This window comes from Nomascus leucogenys, chromosome 23 (genome assembly GCF_006542625.1).
Source record: "Nomascus leucogenys isolate Asia chromosome 23, Asia_NLE_v1, whole genome shotgun sequence".
Taxonomy (NCBI): domain Eukaryota; kingdom Metazoa; phylum Chordata; class Mammalia; order Primates; family Hylobatidae; genus Nomascus; species Nomascus leucogenys.
Window position 1 is genome coordinate 28,404,353 of NC_044403.1, and position 19,850 is coordinate 28,424,202.

At 44.2% G+C, this 19,850-nt stretch overlaps 1 long non-coding RNA gene across 2 annotated transcripts in view; it reads left to right on the forward strand.

Moving 5' to 3' along the window:
* The window catches only part of LOC115832878, a 28,281-nt gene that overhangs the window by 2,467 nt on the left and 5,964 nt on the right, over positions 1-19,850 (forward strand). The window lies entirely within an intron of this gene.

Genomic DNA, 19,850 nt, shown 5'->3' on the forward strand with positions numbered 1-19,850 from the left:
CCCCGCGCTCCCCGCTCTGGTTCCTCCTCCCCTTCCCTCCCCTCCCGGTCCTCCCCTCCTCCTTTCAATCTCTCCCTCCCTCCCTCCTTTTCCCCTCTCGTTATTAAGGAGAACAGCAGCTGGCCCGACCTAACTTCAAACGCGGTCCCCCGCCACCCCCCACCCCTCTCCCTCCATCCAGCCCTGCATGCCAGGGGCCCCGGACAGGGCAACCCACAAAAAACTACCGATTCCTATTTCTGCCCTCTAATTTCACTCATTCTGTAGGTGTAGCAAGCCAAAATACGACCCTTCAACTTTGGCTTCTTCAAAACGGATCCTAATTCTCCTGCCCTTGTATTTAAGATCCAGGAATGTAGGGTAGATTATTTGAAGATGGGGTGACCTCAGACAATTTAGAAATAGATCGCTTAAGTGAAAAATAAGGGAGGGGGTGATTTTAGAAAATAGCAACCTCGCATACCCGGAGATAAAGGTCATGTCCCTGAAGTTTGTGATCCTGATAACTTCGAAGCTGTTTCAAAAGCCCCGATTAAAGGGACCAGAACAACGTCCCTTCTGCCCCCCTGCAGAGTGTGTGCAGAGGAAGAAGAGGGAGGGAGGGGTGGGTGTTAGGAAGGAAGGGGGATGCTTCTCTGGAGGGACAAAATGTGATCCTCGAGCAGAAACCATCGTGTTTCTGGGGGCTCTTCGGGCGCCGTGGGGCGACGCGGTGCAGCGTCTAGGGCCGCCGCAGGCCGGGGGCAGGGCTCCCAGCGGTTCCTCCGCGGCCAGCGGCCACGCAGGAAAAACCCGCTTCCTCGCCCCTGCATCTGTTGACAAGCCGCCCGAGGTGTCTGCGCTGAGCGTGGCCACACCGATACAGCTTTCTAGGAAATGGCCCGGGAGGGGGAGGGGGCGAGTGAGGGATTAGGTCTGGCTCCCCATCGCTCCCCCTGCACAAACACCACCACCCCTTCCTTTCCCCGGAGGCATGAGGCCTCCACCCTCGGTCCTTCGCCCGCATCCTCGCCGACCCCTCCGGTTTCGCGCCTCACTCGCCAGGCTTTCTCCCTGGGAGCCGACTGCGGTGAAGTCGCCGCCAGCACGGTCGGCCCTGACACGTGCTCTAACGCATCCTTGAGTCAAGGCTGTCTTTACAGGAGATATGATCTGGTGGCGTTTCTTCACCTCCTTCCTCCTGTCACCCCCCACCCCCACCCCGCCCTTTGGTGTATTTCACTCCAGGAGGAAGGGGAGAGACCAGCGCCCTGATGTGCTGGCCAGGCTGGCACGTGCAGCGGGCATGGCGTGGCTCGAGCTCTCTGGGCACACCGAGGCCGACCGAGTACCTCCCTCACCGAGAGAGGGGGCCCGGGCAGGGGCGCGGAGAGCCAGCAAGGCAGGGTGGGGCGCGGGCTGGGTGAGCCGTACACTAGGTTCCCTGCAAGGCGGAGGAGGGGAGCGAATAAACTAGAGGTGCAAGCGATTAACTCAGGCCCCGGAGCCAGCCTCTTTAAAAGAGGGTGGGGCGGAAGGGGTGGGGAGGGGGGAAAGGAGGGGATATCGCTTTAAAAGAGTGAGTAAGAGTTTGGGGCGCCGTCTCCCCTCCCTCTATTTGCATAGCCAATAGCTCTGGGGCTCCTGCTACTGCGCGCTGATTGTTACCGGGCAGATTACTTTTTTTTTTTTTTTTTTTTTTTTTTTTTTTAGTAGGACGCGTTCCCCACTACATCAAAAGGAAGCCAAGGGAGGGCGGAGGGAGAGCGGGCGCTGGGGCGGGCGAAAGCTGGGGAGAGGCCCGGCCGCTTCCGACCTTATCAATAGCAGCGGGAATGAGTAGCCCATCTCCTATATGTAAAGAAAGGGGAGGGGAGGGGCGGGCGAGGAAAATGTCTAATTGCTGTGGAAGCCATTAGCTTTCAGGAAGAAAAAAAGCTCGCTGAAAAACCCAAGTTGCAAACTCAAAATGAAACAGTCCAGCGCCGCGGATGACACCCGGGCCGAATACCGTGTACACCCGCACGCAGTCGGTCCCGAACAATCGCCTATTGATTTTAGTCACGCTGGGCTTCCCGACTTAAGCTTTTGAGTCACCCCGGATAACTACATTCACTTACATTTTAAGACCCCCATAAGGGAATTACTCCAATTTCACCTAAGCCACCTTTGAGTGGATCAAAGAAAGTTGCAGTGGGGAGAGGGGAGAGAAGGAGGGAGCGCGGGAGGTATTTTTAAAGTATAAATCTAACCCGACAGGCAAGGACAGAGGCCGCCGGGGTCCCAGCCTCTGGACATCACTGGTTAGCTCTGCGAGCAAGGTCTCTTCCACCCCCACTCCGCACACCCTCCCTTCCCCGGGGAAAGGCATCCAGAGCTCTGGGTCTCCCGAAGTGGGGGCAGGGGGGGCGAGGAAGAAGCGGGTGGTCGTCCCGGGGCCTAGCCCACCCCGAGGAGAATGCCTGGGTGGCGAGTCCTCACGTCTCGGGAGGGAGCCGAGGGCCCTCTCGCCCCTTCCCTCTCCCCCTCCCCCTACTCCGTCTTGCTTTACAGAGAAATTCCAGCGGGGAGGGGGGCAGCGAATGGGAGGGGCAGAGAGGGTCGCGGCCGGATGCCCCCCCTTCCCGGCGCCCTCTGCATTCATGGAGACCCGCAAGTTCGGGCGCTTCCCGCGTGGCAGGCTCGCCTCTTGACGTTCCCCTGTCCACTTCCCCTTCCGATTACTGACTGTTCTCGAGCGTGAAGCTCGCCATCGAATCCAATCCCCGGTGATTTTGCAGACTCTCACACGTGGGGTGGGGCGTGAGAGGGTGCGGAGGTTGGCAGGAATGTCTCTAGGAGGCTTGGACTGGAAACTGAGTTCTCCCTTTTGGTCGCCACTCCAGCCATGTGTTAAAACCCTAATTTCTTGTTAAAATGCACTCCACCTAGCACGCGGGAAAAGGCATGTTGCCTTCTAGGCAAAAGTGCACATTTTCTTTCAGTGTAGACTTAGGTTTCAAGAAAAAGCGCAGGAGCCTGTGCTCTGGCTTGGAAGTCCAAATTGATCACCGTGGCGCGGGGGTGGGGGGCGGCGAGGGGGGGTAGAATGTTGGTTCTTCCTTACCTCCTTTTCACCCTTCACGGAAAAAAAAAATACATATATATATCCCGTGTAGGACTGGTGATGAACTTTAGCGAATGCCAGTTTTATGGGACTTTTATTCCTTTTCCGGCCGGCTCCCCACCCTCGACGCTAGCGTTTTGGAGTTTCGGTTGGAAAGTGTACAAAGCCTGGAGGTGGAGGGTGCAGCAGGGTGTTGGGTGTTCATAGGCACATTTCTGCAGGAGCCTGCAGCACTAAGCACACATACTCCCAAGCTCACCTGGCGGATGCCTGCCAGCCAGGTGATTCCGAGGTCGGCTCCAGGCCCGGGAGCGGCGCGAGTTCGAGTCCCGCCTTCTTCGCGCAGGGGCGCCTAGGCCAGGTGGGGAGCGGAGAGTGACTGAGTTCAGGCTCAGAAATGGGAGCCACTGCCTTCCCCTCGGCTATCCCAAAGAGTGGAGCTGTGTTTGTGTTTCTCCGCGGAGGGATGGATGGTCAATCAAAACCGAAAACCCGACTGGCAAAATGCGAGGGGACACATAAATCCGAGGGGACACATAGGAGGCACATCAAGAGGAAGGAGGGAGTACAGGCAAAGTAGAAAAATGCGGACAAGGAGAAGAGGGAAACGTCGGGAAGCGGAGAGCACGGGGGAGGAGGGTGGGTGGGGACGGGCAGTGCGATTGCAGGTGTGAACTCGCTTCCGGGACCCTCTGGTCGCAGCCGCGCCCGTCGGGGCACTGGGGCGCTGGGCCGCTGCGTTCTGGAGGGGGGCAGAGTCCGCCCGGCCTGTGCATCCGCACTCTCTTCGGCGAATTTCGGCTTGGACGGGGCTGGATTACTGAGGCGGCAGATGCGACAGGCGTGAGTTAAGAAGGCGAGCGCCTGCCGTCTGTCACCCACCTAGCATCTCACTCCCCTCCCTTAGGAAAAAAAAAAATTAAAAGACCCGAGCTTCCCCCTCTTCCTGTCTGATTCAGCTTAGGACACGCCTCACGCGGCCGAAAATAGCTCTGGAAATACATTTGCTTTACAAAAGTGAATTTTCCAATAAGCTTTGGGGCGGGGGGCTTCCGGCGGTCGGCGTCGGGGGGCCCTGCCTCCCGGGAGGAGAAGGAACCGGCCGCCTCCGCCCTTCTCCCCCTCCAGGCGCCCCCGGGAGGGGGCCGCTGGGCGGCGGAATCGCGCCTCCGCTCGGGGAGCCACCACGCGGCTTTTTCGCGGAATTTTGACGTCATCCACACGTGGGGGAAGGGGCTGGGAGAGCGAGAGGAAGCGGCGGGGGAGGGGGCCGCGGCTGGGAGAGCGCGGCGGCGGCGCGGCGGGTCTGGCACCCTCGCGGTGGGCGCCGCGCCGGGCAGGGTCCGGGCCCTGGGCAGCGCGGCAGAGGAGGCCGTGCAGCGGACCCGGGAGCCAGCGCCGCGACCCGCCTCCCTCCCCGCCCCCCGCCATCTTCCACCCCCAAGCAGTTTATTTTTTCTACTTTGAAATCGGGGCCGCTCTTTGCTCCGGAAAAAGCTCATTTCTTTAGGTTGTGGTCCTGTTCCGCTGGGTACTGAGATCAGACTGAAATCGCGATCACTGGTCGCGACCCCCGCCACTTGACTTTCTATCCTCTCTCCACTTAAGAGAGTCGTGAATGTCTTTTTCGATTCCTCGGGGAGTGAGTTCTGCATTGACTTTTACACCCGGAGTTTTTCATGCGCGACATATTCCTCCCTGCTCCCCCGCCCCATTCACCATCTCAGTATCAGCTGGGTTGGTTAATACGATGGCTATTACATGTAAGATATCCCGTGCATGCATTGTGAGCGGTATCGGATGAATCTTGCTGCACTTGCAACAAATGGATCTAGAAAAACCCTTTTCAAAACAGTTTTACAAATCGATGTGAAAATGTGTAGGGCGACTCCCTTCCCACTTGCTGGATACCCTCGTGGCATCCGTGTTCATGCAGAATCTTCTAAACTGCAAGGGCTGAAAACTGCATCTGCAGAGTGAGCCCACGCACCTTCATTTCCCCTAAATTTGGGCAAAGTCCTTTTAATCTTTCAATCTGGGGGGTTATAGCTGAAATGTGTCATTATTTTCTAAACCCACGGTGACAGTTCTGAGTTTATGCTGAAATGTACAAGGAGCTTCAGTGGGGATGTTTGGGAGAGAAATACTGTGAACTGACTTTTACCTCTTTGAGGTAAAGGGGCTGTTGTAGGAATCAGATGCAGAAAGCTAGGAGCTTCTCTGAAAATGTGGATTTGAAGTGGAATTATTTGTTTCAAAAGTAGGAGAGAAGCTTTCTGTCTGAATCAGATATTAAGTTTGGAACTGTTTCTTTTTTAAGGTGACACAGTTTGGTTATGAGCAGTACTTTTTCCTTCTTTTTAACAGATTCCCTCTATTTTTAACTTATTATTTATTTCTTTTTCGTTTTATGATTGCTGGTCTGACCCAAGAGACTTGGTTTTGTTTCTTCTGGGGGAAAAAATGAGCTATAATTAATAAAAATGTCAGTAATTACTGTCATGATTAGCCTGAGTGAACTGTATTTAAGAGTGCTTGCTTTTTGGTGCCTGATTTGATGGACACTTGGTTTGTCTGCATAAAGGTAGAAAAAATAGGATAAATTATTAAAAGAAAAGGAAGGAGCCAAAGGAAGTGTTTAAAAACTAAAAAAGCAAAATGTCCTTTAAATTTTGCTTCAGCTTCATTTCAGACAGTGAAGTAGTGGAGGTTAAGTTAAGCACTTTAGAGATGTAAATTCTTTGTAAAATGTCAAGACTATCCTCACCAGAATTTTTTTTTGAACAATAGTCACTTTTATTTGTTTTCTAAACACTTTAATTTTGTCCAAATTCAAACATTCATTCCCCTTAAAAATGTCCACTTTCCCAATGTGATTAAATATTCTTTCGATTTCATGGTTTTATTCAGCTGTGTATCAGTTACAGCCAATTGAAGCAATATAAAGTATTTCTAATAAATATTTCATATTTTAATTTTCAATCTTTAAACTTAAGAATTACTAGCATCTCTTAGTACAGTTTATAACATAATTCCATAACATGCTAAATTCATATTTACCAAACTTTAAAAAACAAATTAATAAAAAAAACAGAGAAATAGTTCTCTTCTTGAGGCTTTTTTTGGTTTGTTTTCCTTGTGGCAAATTTCAGGAGGCAGATTTAAAATTTTTCTAAAATCATTTTCTTGTTGTTCTTTTGTTGGCATTAAAAGGAATGAGTTTTGAAATGTGAAACAGGTTGATTTTAAAGTTTTATAATCTTCAAAATGTATACCTCTGGAGAGATATGCTCTATTTTAGAATTGACCTGAAAATAGGTAGTTCGTATAACTGTGCTAGACAATCCAAGCCAGTTAGATGTAGATGCCTATAAGGAATGCATTTCCTCTTTGCTCAGCCTTAAATAAGGGCATCTGCTCTTACAAGAACTTCAAACAAAGTCTGCACCTATGCATGATGGAAACAACTCAAAAAGCACAAATCCAGAGCAAAGGGGGTTTATGGGGAAGGTGAAATTAGAGCAAAAAAATCCAAATTTATTTTTGCTCTTAGCTATCTCAAATCATACTTTCATTGTGGTCTCATCAGTTGTAAACCAAATAATTATTTCTTTGTGATGTATAGAGGTGAGTTCCTTCAAGCTTCACTGGTAATAATAGTTAATTATGATGATGATAATAATAAAAATTATCTTCCTTATTCTTTCGATGAGTGTGTTGGGGGGGATGTTCACTTTATTTCTTTAAACATTGTCATCGAATTGTAAAAAAAAAAGTATTGATGCCAAAGTTAGGTTATTGTTCTGAGAAATAACACAAAAAACATTTAATTTTGTGCTTTCGAAAATAAAAAGTCACCAACGTTTAATATACCTATTGCCTAGGGGAAGCAAAAAAAAAAAAGACAGGATTAAAAAGGAAAAGAAAATTCCTTCGTGTAATTTCCAAAGCCTTTCCTTCATCGTGCCCACATATGTTTCCGTTTTTGAGAGCAGCCAGTCAGTCCATCAGGCAAATGCAAACCCAGGACCCAAACTCTTTCCTGGTGTCAAGGAAGATATTCTGAAGCAAATGGTTTGGGTTAGTTTACATAAGGTTTCAGATGAAATGTCTCACATCTGGCATCCCATGGCCACCAATTATTTCAGGATCGTGAACCATTATTTTAAAAAAATATTTTGAGAGAGGCGAGCCTAGATTATGGATTAGGGCTGTGCAGGCCATTTTGTGTGGGGGTCTCACTAAAATCATTTAAACTCAGGAAATTTAGTTGTATCAAGTAGCAGCACATGATCCCCATTGTGTAGTTCCAGTAAACTAGTGACTTGCAACCTTTTCTACCCCCATTTTCTTCTGAATATATATTCTTCTAATGTTTCTCTTTTTAAATAAAATGGCATATTTAATTTAAAATTTCCCTAACAAAATATTGAATAAGGCTCAAATTTACTTGCTTTTGTACAAGAAAAGTTCATATAATCACTCTTTGTAGTGTAATTACCAGCAATTTTATGTCATCTAGCAAATGATTTAAGTAAGTCGGTAATGGAACGCCAGTGAAATTTGCTACACTTGGGATGAAAACCATACTTACCTCAAGAAATCAAAGTCTGACCTTCCATTTAGACACATAAGACTTTACCTAGGCAGACTGTATGTTTCATTTAGCGGAAACCTTTCCCATTCAGGAAAGCATCGTTCTCAACCATAGATTACATGCAGTCTTGCTTGGAGCCAGGGGAATGGACTGCAGGACCTCACGCCATTTTGGCCAGTCATAGAATACGCCTTCTGTGTCTGGAAGTTTGCGACTGAAACTCTATATGGTATTCATTAAGGTTATTCATGCTGAGAGATCACATATGTGTTAAACTGATAACATCACAGGTCTGTGCAGAGATGCATCAGAACATGTCAGGGGTATGATTCCAATCTGTAAGGTAGAATTTAAGTGGTTTTAATGGAAGAGTTAAATATGCTGAGATTTTTGTGCTTTGGAGAATGCCTTTGGGGTTTGCAATTTATCCATCCATTTATTTGATTAAAATTGAGTCCTTACCACGTACCAAACACCATGCTAGGCACTGGGGATATCGTGGACATAGGCAATGTTTTGGAAGGTAGACAGGAAGGAGAGTTGAATCATACAGTCCCTGTCCCTGGGAAGCACGTTGTCTAGTGATTAAGCATGGGAAACAATATCCCGGATAAGTACATGTTCTTAAAAAATAATAAAATCATAGAACAAAAGGCATAGAATGATATGCTATTTTATCCACCTTATACAACACACCTTAAACCAGGGAGGTGGAAATTTATCTTCTCTTTAAAACTCAGTCTAGTCAAGTAACTATTACTTGGATTGCATAGTGATTTTAAGAATTATGTTCCTAAATTATGTTCTTAATTTGTTTATAATCTATGGGAACGAGTTGGTTGGATGTCTGATTCACATGTCACATATCTGGGACTCAGTCCCTTTAAAGTAGCCAAAGATAGAGCCGTTTCCTTGGTCCATCATACTGAGAGCATTCCTTTCTTTGAGTAGCTATATTTCCCACAGCATCTGTTTCTCGTCTGAACGAGCCCTCCCTGTATCTGACAGGGCATTGATTAGTGTTTCACTCCTTTGGCTAGGGAATTTAAGGTCACAATAGCTCATTTTCTTGTCCTGGGACACCCAGACATTAAGAGCAGAATATAGACCTCTGATTATTAGCTTGACTGTCTCCTAGAATTCATGCAGAAAATACTGTCCTTTTTATTAGCATCATGTTGGTGAAACAGCTCTAGCCTAGAAGTCAGAATACAGCCATCCCTCAGTGTCCGTGGGGATATTGGTTCAAAGACTCCCACCCCACCACCAAAATCCAGGATGTAAAAATCCCTGATATAAAATGGTGTAATATTTGCATATAGCCTACACACTCCTCCCATACACTTTAAATTATCACTAGATTACTTACAGTACCTAATATAATGTAAATGCTTTGGAAGCGGTTATGCTGTGTTTTTATTTGTATTACTTCTGATTGTTGTATTTGTTATTTTTTTACCGTGTTTTTTTCTCTGAATATTTTTGATCCGTGGTTGGGTGTATCCATGGATACGGAACCCATGGATAGAGAGGGCCGACTCTACCCTCTTTCTTGCTCCTACTCTGCCACTAACCAGCACTGTGACCTTGGGGATAGATTATGTGTTTCCAAGACTGAGTTTTCTCAGCTACAAAATTAACTGGCTATAGTAAATGATCATTAAGTTCCCTTTCTGCTCAAAATCTCTAAAATTCCAGTGACTTTATTATCATACTCAAAATCGGAATCAATTTATTATATATTTTATGTTTTAAACAAGGATTCTTAAATTGTGGGTTTAGGTATGTTCTCACTCCCCAGGTATCTGGGAGACTTAATCTATCAAGAGTTGGAACTTTTAACATTTAGTTCCTCATATAGATGGGCACTTGGTACATGTTGTCAGCTGAGGAAAGATGCTGTTTTCCTTGTTCTAAGTTAATAGAATGGCAGTCTTCAAAAATATACAGAGCATAAGAATATATGGAATATAACACTGCTCCAGGGTGCTTAAGGAAATCCTAGCAGGTTAGTTTAACCTAAAGCTTAAACTAACCTAAAGCTTATTCCTACAACTCAAACAGAGCCCCCATCAGAGCACATATAGACACAGTTTGGAATGGACCCTGACTTGCAGATCCTTCTTTAGGTGACAGTCCATGGACCTGGTGAGCCTCTTTAAACAAAGCTCGTTCTGAGCTACCCAGAACTCATGGAGCATCAGGTGGCTCCTTTAGTGAAAAGGGAATTAAGCAAATTTTGCGGAGTTGCAATCTTTGGACAAGACATCCCCTTTTGTTTCCTGGCAAGTCTTGATAACCAGAAACAAGTAAGGAAAGATTTCTGCTGTATCCCACTTTTCTCCCTCACTTTTCATTGCTTTGAACATGGGAGAAACATCCTTTATTGAGGTTACATGCACTCCAGTAAAGTCCACTTAGATGCAAATTATTTGCTTTACAAAATGGTATGTTTGTAGACACATTTCCTTTTTAAGGTGTGGCTACTACAACAGAGAAACTCATAGTAATCAATAAAGAATTATATCTGAGACAGTTTTTAAATAATGTTCTACATAATGTTTAAAACGTATGGTATATGGCATGGAGAGAGTGCTGGATTTGGGGTTAGGAGAGGTGTGGTCTAGTCCCCATTCTGCCACAAGCTGTGTAACCTGGGGCAAGACTTGAACAAGATCACAGCAACTTAGGATTATAAGGAAACTTCATGGGTCTCCGAGGTCGTACTCCCATCTATCATGGCAGTACCTATTCAGTTAAATGACTTACTAAAGGTCACACAGCTAGTTAGGGGCCCAAACTTCCTACCTCCTGGCAATTTTTACCCTTAAGTGCCGTCTCCAGCCACTGAAACGAGGCAGAACAAGCCATCTCCCTCATTTATACTGACAGCTGCTCAGATATTTGAAAACGCCATCTCTTCATCTTCTGTCCCTTAGACTGAATTACCCTTTCTCTTTAGCTGTTCAACTGGACATTAGACCACCAGCAGGCTGCCCTCCTGTGGATCCTGACTAGTTCACTGATAATCCATCTTAAAGTGCTGTGTCCTTCTTAATGTGTGGCTAATGAGAGAGAGCAATTTGGAGCAACTTCAGAAACCTGCGGCCCATCAAGGCAGTTACAGAAGAATACAATAGGGCGTGCCTGCCATCTTTGCATTCTCCACCCCAGGCTCCTGGAGCAAGCCTCTTCCAGTACCACTGGGGATACTGGTCTAGAGAGGAAAGATAAAATAGTTATCTCTTCCTCTGGAAGCTGATCTCATTAATGAAACCCCAAGTTGCACTCCATTTTCTCATCTGTAAATCAGGTGAACTAAATGAGGGATCATTTTACCTCATCTGTGTTCTGTGGCCCCAACGAATAAAACTAGTGTCACTGATTAAACATTAGAAGACAGATTTTTGGGCACAGCGTGGTGGCTCACACCTGCAATCCCAGCACTTTGGGAGGCCGAGGTGAACAAATCACTTGAGGTCAGGAGTTCGAGACTAGCCTGGCCAACATGGTGAAACCCCGTCTCTACTAAAAAAAAACAAAAATTAGTTGGGCGTGGCGGCGCATGCCTGTAGTCCCAGCTGCTTGGGAGGCTGAGGCAGGAGAATCACTTGAACTGGGAGGCGAAGGTTGCAGTGAGCTGAGAACACGCCACTGCACTCCAGCCTGGGCAACAGAGCGAGACTCTGTCTCAAAAGAGAAGACAGATTTGTTTATATAATGAGCTTCCTCTGCAAGCCATCCCTACGCAGTGGGGTTGACTTCAGGAATCAGGTAAAGTGCCTATGGCAACTCATTAGGATGTTATGAGGGGACTGAATAGTCATTTATTGGCTCTTAGCCTTGGTTTCCTCATCTGTAAAACTGGAATAATAATACCTACCAAGCAGAGTGATTGTAATGAGTAAATGTTTATAGTATGTTTAATACAGTGCCCTGGCATAGTAAGCACTGAAACAAAGCTAAGTGGGTTTTTTAAACTTTAGCAGTAATTAAAGTCTATTGTGTTCTTTCAGAACCAATTTACCTCTAGGAGTCTGTGGAATGATTAATGTATGTCATATATTATGTGAAGGTATGGGAATTTCTGTACCAGATCTCAGCTCTGGGGGGTTTTTACTTTTTCATTTCACCATGGATCAGTCACTCAATGACTGTGGCCAGCATGCTGTAATCTCAAACCAGTCTATTCTGAACTCCAGATTACCACATCCTCACTGATAGGTACTAAGAGGTAACCTTCCAACTTGAGTAGAAGGCACAGGGAAAACTCATCCACAGAATCCCAGAAGTGCAAAGAACCTTAGGCATCCAATCCAATGTTTCCCAAAGTGAGGAAGGATATATTAGTTCATTTTTGCACTGCTATAAAGACATATCCGAGACTAGGTAATTTATAAAGAAAAGAGATTTAATTGACTCACAGTTCCATATGGCTGAGGAGGCCTCAGGAAACTTACAATCATGGTGGAAGGCAAAGGGGAATCAAGGACCTTCTTCCCATGGCAGCAGGAGAGAGAAGTGCAAGCAAGGGAAATGCCAGACACTTATAAAACCATCAGGTCTCACGAGAACTCACTCACTATCATGCAAACAGCTTGAGGAAACTGCCCCCATGATCCAATCACCTCCCACTGGGCCCCTCCCTTGACACGTAGGGATTATGGGTATTAGAATTCAAGATAAGATTTGAGTGGAGACACCACCAAATCATATCAGAGGAGGTATATGGAGGAGCATGCATTTTGCATTTTAGTAATTTGAGGTTTATTCTAATGAGTATTAGGAAAAAAGTAACACTTAAACTCATAATTTCACAGATATTACGATGGTATTTAAGTTTATAAAGGGAACTGATTTTTAAAAAATTAAGTTGAATAAGTGATACATAGATACAGGGTTTTTTTGTTTTTTTTTTTTGAGACAGAATCTTGCCCTTGCCCAGCCTGGAGTGCAGTGGCATGATCTCGGCTCACTGCAAGCTCCATCTCCCGGGTTCACGTCATTCTCCTGCCTCAGCCTCCAGAGTAGCTGGGACTACAGGCGCCCGCCACCACGCCCGGCTAATTTTTTTTGTATTTTTAGTAGAGACGGGGTTTCACTATGTTAGCCAGGATGGTCTTGATCTCCTGACCTTGTGATCCGCTCGCCTCGGCCTCCCAAAGTGATGGGATTATAGGCGTGAGCCACCGTGCCTGGCCTAGATACAGGTTTTTTAAATCAGGAAGGTTGTATGCAAATAACTAAGATTTAGGAAACATTGCTTCCTTAAAAAACGCCAGATCAGAGAGGGACAGCAGCTCACATGCACCCAGGATCACATAGCCTGTTAGTGACAGAGCTGGGACTAAATTAGTGTGCCTCACTACTAAAACTACGGAAGTTAAGACTTTGCGTGGATTCTTCTCATTTAAACAGTATTGTTGCAATTTTTTCATTCTTTTTGTTTTTTTCTGACAATATTTCCTTCACTTATTGTTTCACAAATGAATTCTGCCCTATGAATGACATTAGATACTTCTTATTGCTTACTTTTGCTTTAATGATGCTCCCTACTTTGGGTTTTTGGATCGGGTATCTTGCTTTTCACCAGACCTGTGACTTTTGCGTCCCTAGGTGGGTTTGCATCTGTTTTCTCACCTTCTCAAATTTCTCTGCCTTTTCAAAGTCACTTTTGAACTTATCTTTCAACTACCTGAGGTGGTGATACCTGTTGGTGCTACCAAGAGGCTGACTAGAAAAAGGAAAAAGAAGAACAGGTGAATGTGCTGTCCATAAGGGACTCTGAAAAGCTCTAACATATTCTTGAGAATCTAGAAAACCACATGTGTATCTATGGCTCTGTACGTGCCCAAGAAAGACCTGAGAAGGTGCCACTCTTTCACCAAACCAGCCGACCTGGAGGCTCTGCGCAGGTAGAAAGTGACAGTGAAGACAGAACTTTAAGCTTCCCACCAGATCGTTGAAGGCATGCTCCAACACATACAGAGTCCCCCAGCAAAGGCTAGGAAATGTATTGGTTTAAAGCATTCAAGGAAATCTCTGTCTAATCATTAGCTGACCAGGAAGCAAATCAAACAGAGAATTTAGTGGTTGCACACGACCAAAAATACAGACTTTATAGAATTAGTCCAGGAAAATCGCTAAGTAAACAACAACAACAATAAGTTCAGCAGGATGTTGGGGGATTCTGATTTCCAGAGTTGCTACCTTGTATTATTTTAAATGTTTGGTTTTCAATAAAAAATTATGAGGCACACAAAGAAACAGGAAAGTATGGCCTATGCATAGGGGAAAAAAGCAATTAATTGAAACTGTACCCAAGGCAGCCCAAATGTTGCACTCACTAGACAAAGACTTTAGCTATTATAAATATACATATGTTCAAAGCACTAAATGAAACCATCTCTAAGGAATTAAATTATAAGGAACAGAGAATGTCAGTAAAGAGGAAGAAATTCTTTAAAAGAACCAAATAGAAATTCTGAAATCAAAGAGTAAAATAACTAAAATAAAAAATTCACAGCCAGGTGCAGTGGCTCACACCTGTAATCCCAGCACTTTGGGAGGCAGAGGCGGGCAGATCACGAGGTCAGGAGATCGAGACCATCCTGGCTAACACAGTGAAACCCCATCTTTACTAAAAATACAAAAAATTAGCCGGGCATGGCAGCATGCACTTGTAGTCCCAGCTACTTGGGAGGCTGAGGCAGGAGAATGGCATGAACCCAGGAGGTGGAGGTTGCAGTGAGCTGAGATTGCACCACTGCACTCCAGCCTGGGCTACAGAGTGAGACTCTGTCTCAAAAAAAAAAAAAAAAAAGAAAAGAAAAGAAAAATCACCAGGCAGGGGCTCAATAGCAGATTTGAACCAGCAGAAGAACGAATCACCTAACTTGAAGCTGTGTTAATTGAGATCATCCAGTCTGAGAAACAGAGAAAAAAAAAATAATGAAGAAAAATGAACAGAGTCTTAGAGACCTGTGGGGCACCATCAAGCCTACCAACATACACATAATTGGAATGTCAGAAGGAGGAGAGAAAAAAAGTGCAGAAAGAATATTTAAAGAAATGATGGCTGAAAAATCCCAAATTTATTTAAAACATTACACATACAAGAAGCTCATCAAACTCTAAGTAGATTAAACTCAAAGAGAGTCACACCTAGACACAACATAGTCAAACTTTCAAAAGAAAGAGGGAAACTTGAAAACATCAAGACAAAAAGCAACTCATCAAATACAAGGAATCTTCAATAAGTTAAACAGTTGACTTCTCATCAGAAACCATGGAAGCCAGAAGGTAGTGGGCTATCATGTTCAAAGCACTGAAAGAAAAACACAGTCAACCAATAATTCTATATCTGGCAAAATTATTCTTCAAAAATGAAGGCACAATTAAGACATTTCCAGATTTTTTTTTAAAACAACAGAGATTTCATTGCTAGTAGACCCTTCCTACAAGAAATACTAAAGGGTGTTCTTGTGGTTTAAATGAAAGGATGCTAGACAGTAACTCAAATCCATATAAATACATAAAAAGCAATGGTAACTGCAACAACACAGGTAAATATATAAGACAATATGAATGTAAGTTTTCTTTTTTTGTAATTGTTTTTCTCTATCTGATTGAAAGACAACTAACTACATAAAGCAATAATTTTAAATGTGTTGATGGACTTATATAAAGGTGTAATTTTATGACAATAATAACACAGGAGAGGGGAGGGAGCTAAGCTGTCTTGGAGTCAAGTTTTTATATAGTGCTGAAATTAAGTTGGTGTTAATCCAAACTAGATGGTTTAAAATTTAAGTGTTAATTGTAATCCCCAGAGCACCCAGTAAGAAAATAATTTTGAAAATATATGAAATGAAAAAGAAGCTACATGTCACGCTAGATAATAGACATTTAACACAAAAGAAGACAGTAACAGGGGAACAGAACAACAAAAAAGACATAATGCGTATAGAAAACAAATAGCAGAATGGCAAACATAAATTCTACCTGATAGATACTTACATTAAATGTAAATGGACTAAACACTCTAATCAAAAGGGAGAGAATAGATAAAGAAAATATGATCCAACTATATGCTGTCTGTAAGAGACACACTTTAAATTAAAAAGCAAATAAGTTTAAAGATGGAAAAAATACATACTATGAAAATAATAACCAAAAGAGAGCTGGAGTTGCCATGCAAATACCGGACAAAATAGACTTTAAGATACAAATTGTTACTAGAGATAAAAAGAATGTTTTATAATGATAAAAGGGTCAGTCCATCTGAAGACCTAACAATTATGAACATATATGCACCTAATAGCAGAGCTCCAAAATACATGGAAAAAATCTGTTTTGTATTAGACAGAAACTTGCCTCTGTGTTGCTTTTACTCCTGGATCTTATTTCTGTTATCTGGAGCCTCACACAACATACATCTGACACATATATGACTAGAAGGTTTTTCAGATATTTGAAGCCAACTCTCATGCCTATTCTTACTTTCAATTTTTTATGTGACCTTGTCCCTATACATTTTTTTTTCCTAGAATGTATTTATATCTTTTATAAAGAAGGCTACTGCAATGTTAAGAGAGGAACCTGCTTTCATAGAATTTCAGAGTTGGAAGGAAACCAAGATGATCTTATTCAAATCTCTACTTTTCTAGATGAGTAAACTGGGGCCTGAGCTGGTTAAGTCATTGAGCCAGTCAATGGCAGACCAAGATTCATAATCTTGGTTTTCAAACTACTTGTTCAGTGTTTATTCCAACATTTTCCTTCTTTGATAGTTTTTCGTACTTTAGGTTGCTATTTCTTCTCCCTTCTTTCAGTGGTATCTGGCATTCTTCATCAGAGAAAAAAGCTCAGAGTGGTGAAGAAACTGCACTAGACATTAAAAGACATGGATTCTTATCTTTTTTGGTCACTAATCAACTTCCGAGGCCTTGGATAAGTCACTTATGAAAATAATAACTATTATTATTCACCAATAATATTTTACACTGTCTATTGAGTACCTGCTGTTTATGAGGCACTATACCAGGCACTTTACCTGTATGCCTCTTCAAGTAAGTGTTCAAAATGTGTCTCCTTTCTTATCTATATAGTAAGCAGGTTGTCTGTTGTCCTGTCCAGCTCCGGAATTGGATGATTGTAAAAAGCTATCTTTATTAGTATAGTCTTATAATGCCTGAGGCTTCATCTTTATCTTCCTCTTTCTTGTTTCCTGGGCTGGCAGAAAATGGTAAGGAAGATTAGAATACTTTCTTTAGACTTGTCACTGTAGCGAATCCTTTGTATGTGTACCCTTCCAAGGGACTTTCCGTTTTCCCATAGGACTTGGCTTGACTTTTACTGGTCCTGTTCAGGGCTTCCAGGATCATATTCTCAGCCTACTTCTCACTTTAGATTTTCCCATGGGCCTTTGATTCACTCTCATGGCTTCTTAATTTCACCTATGAGCTCAGAGAAGTGAATAATTTGACAAAGTTCACTCAGCTATTAGCAGCAAACTTGACAGTCTGTCTGATCCCACTGTGTTTGTTATTTCTGCTACATGATTCCCATCTCTGAAAGTTCACTTGATCTTACTTTCCCACCCTTGCTTAAGACCTAGCTCAAGCCCTAACCTGTCATCATCACGCCAGGCCAAGTGCTCCTCCCTCCCAATTTACCCAGAGAGTGATGTTTGCACTGCACATCAGGCATCACCTTGGAACTTACCCCTTGGCAGACTTTGTGGTCTAGTGGTAATGAATGTGGGGTCTGGAGACAGAGGGCCAAAGTATGAATCCTGGCTCTACCACTTATTGGCTGTGCGACCACAGAAAAGTTACTTAACCTCTCTGGGCCTCAGTTTCTTCAACTATAATCTGGAACTGCTAGTAGCACTTACTTCATAGAGTTGTTACGAGGATAAATGTGATAATCCATGTAAAGGCAAGTAGCACAGTGCCTGACACATGAAAGAAGCACACATTAAATTGACTCCTTCACCAGATCTTGGGGTAATCCCTGATTGGCCCAAGATGATCAACATAATCCCATCCATCTTGCAGAATGATTGAGTCAGAGTTGGGTACATGCACTTGACTAGTTTAGAGTGACTTGCAGGATGCAGATGACGTAGCCTCAGGTATGAAGCTTGGAATTGGAATTGCCAGAGTGTTTTTTTTTACTAGAGGAAAGTCAGCTTGAGGACAAAGCTGACACATGTAGTAAGAAAGAACTGAGAAAAGCAAAGGAACTAGTACCAGAGGCTTGATCAGATATCTCCTGAAGTCCCACTGACCTTTGTAAGTTTTGTTGCTTGAGCCAATTAAAAATTTGGGGAACCAAGCACGGTGGTGCATGCCTGTAGTTGCCTGTAGTCCCAGCTACTGAAGAGGCTGAGGTGGGAGGATCACTTGAGCTCAGGAGTTTGCGTCCAGCCTGGGCAACATAGTGAGACCTTGTCTCTAAAAAAATTAATAAAAATGCATACTTTTTTTTTTTTTTTTTTGAGACGGAGTCTCGCTCTGTCACCCAGGCTGGAGTGCAGTGGCGCGATCTCGGCTCACTGCAAGCTCCGCCTCCTGGATTCATGCCATTCTCCTGCCCCAGCCTCCCGAGTAGCTGGGACTACAGGCGCCCGCCACGACGCCCGGCTAATGTTTTGTATTTTTTTAGTAGAGACAGGGTTTCACCGTGTTAGCCAGGATGGTCTCGATCTCTTGACCTTGTGATCTGCCCACCTCCACCTCCCAAAGTGCTGGGATTACAGGTGTGAGCCACCGCGCCCAGCCAAAAAAAAAAAAAATGCATACTTTTAAGTCAGGTGGGGTGGCGTGCACCTGTAGTCCCAGCTACTCAGGAGGCTGAGGCAGGAGGATTGCTTAAGGCCAGGAGTTTGAAGGTGTAGTGCGCTATGATCATACCTATGAATAGCCACTGCACTCCAGCCTAGGCAACATACGAAACCCTGTTTCAAAAAATAAATTGGCAGTTAAGCTAATTTGTTAGTTTTTTAAATCATCTGTAACTGGAAATATCCTCGATATCCTCATTGATACTGTATATTATTATTGCTATCATCTTCCCATGTATATCAAACCTTTGTCATTAGATCATAATGTCCTTTGGAACAAAAATGAACTAAAATGAACTTACTGAGTAGTATGCTGCCATTCCACCTAGGACAGATCTGGCACATAGCAGGTTCTCATCCATTCACACTTCATATTGGATACTAATTTCCCCCTGGTATCTATGGATTTTGAGCATTTTTTTTTTTTTTTTTGAGACGAAGCAGTCTCGCTCTGTCGCCCAGGCTAGGTTGCAATGGTGCAATCTTGGCTCATTGCAACCTCCACCTCCCGGGTTCAAGCGTTCTCCTGCCTCAGCCTCCCAAGTACCTAAGACTACAGGCATGCACCACCACGCCAGCTAATTTTTGTATTTTTAGTAGAGACTGGGGTTTCACCATGTTGGCCAGGCTGGTCTCAAAGTTCTCACTTCAGGTGATCCGCCCACCTCAGCCTCCCAAAGTGCTGGGATTACAGCCGTGAATCACCACGCCCGGCCCAGACTTTGAGCATCTTTGGGGCAGAAAGAGGAGGTGGCCAGAGTCCCAGGTAGGGTGATGGCCTGCTGCTGCTTTGTCTTTTTACTGTCCTATAATGAGAGGAAAGGAAAATAGTTAATAGATTAGCTCACCCTTATTGAGCACCAGGGATTGTACATACCGGATCATCATTTTTCCTATCAGTTACCTATGGGTATATTATTAATGCCCTGTGTTGCAGATTGGAAATTTATGCTCAACAATGATATTTAACTTATGCAGATCACACAGCCTCTAAATAGCCCAATTTAGGATGCTGCGCTCAAATTACTGTATCTGTAACTTTTTCTCATCCCACTTTAAAGAAAATGAAATTAGAAGTCTTAGACAATGCATTCTGAGTATGGCTTACATACTCAGTAAAATGGTGTACAGCTCTAATCAACAAACCCAGACTAAAAAAGCTTCGGACTGCTATCAAGAGATTGGTAAATAGGCCGGGCGCGGTGGCTCACACTTGTAATCCCAGCACTTTGGGAGGCCGAGGCGGGCGGATCACGAGGTCAGGAGATCGAGACCACGGTGAAACCCTGTCTCTACTAAAAATATGAAAAAATTAGCCG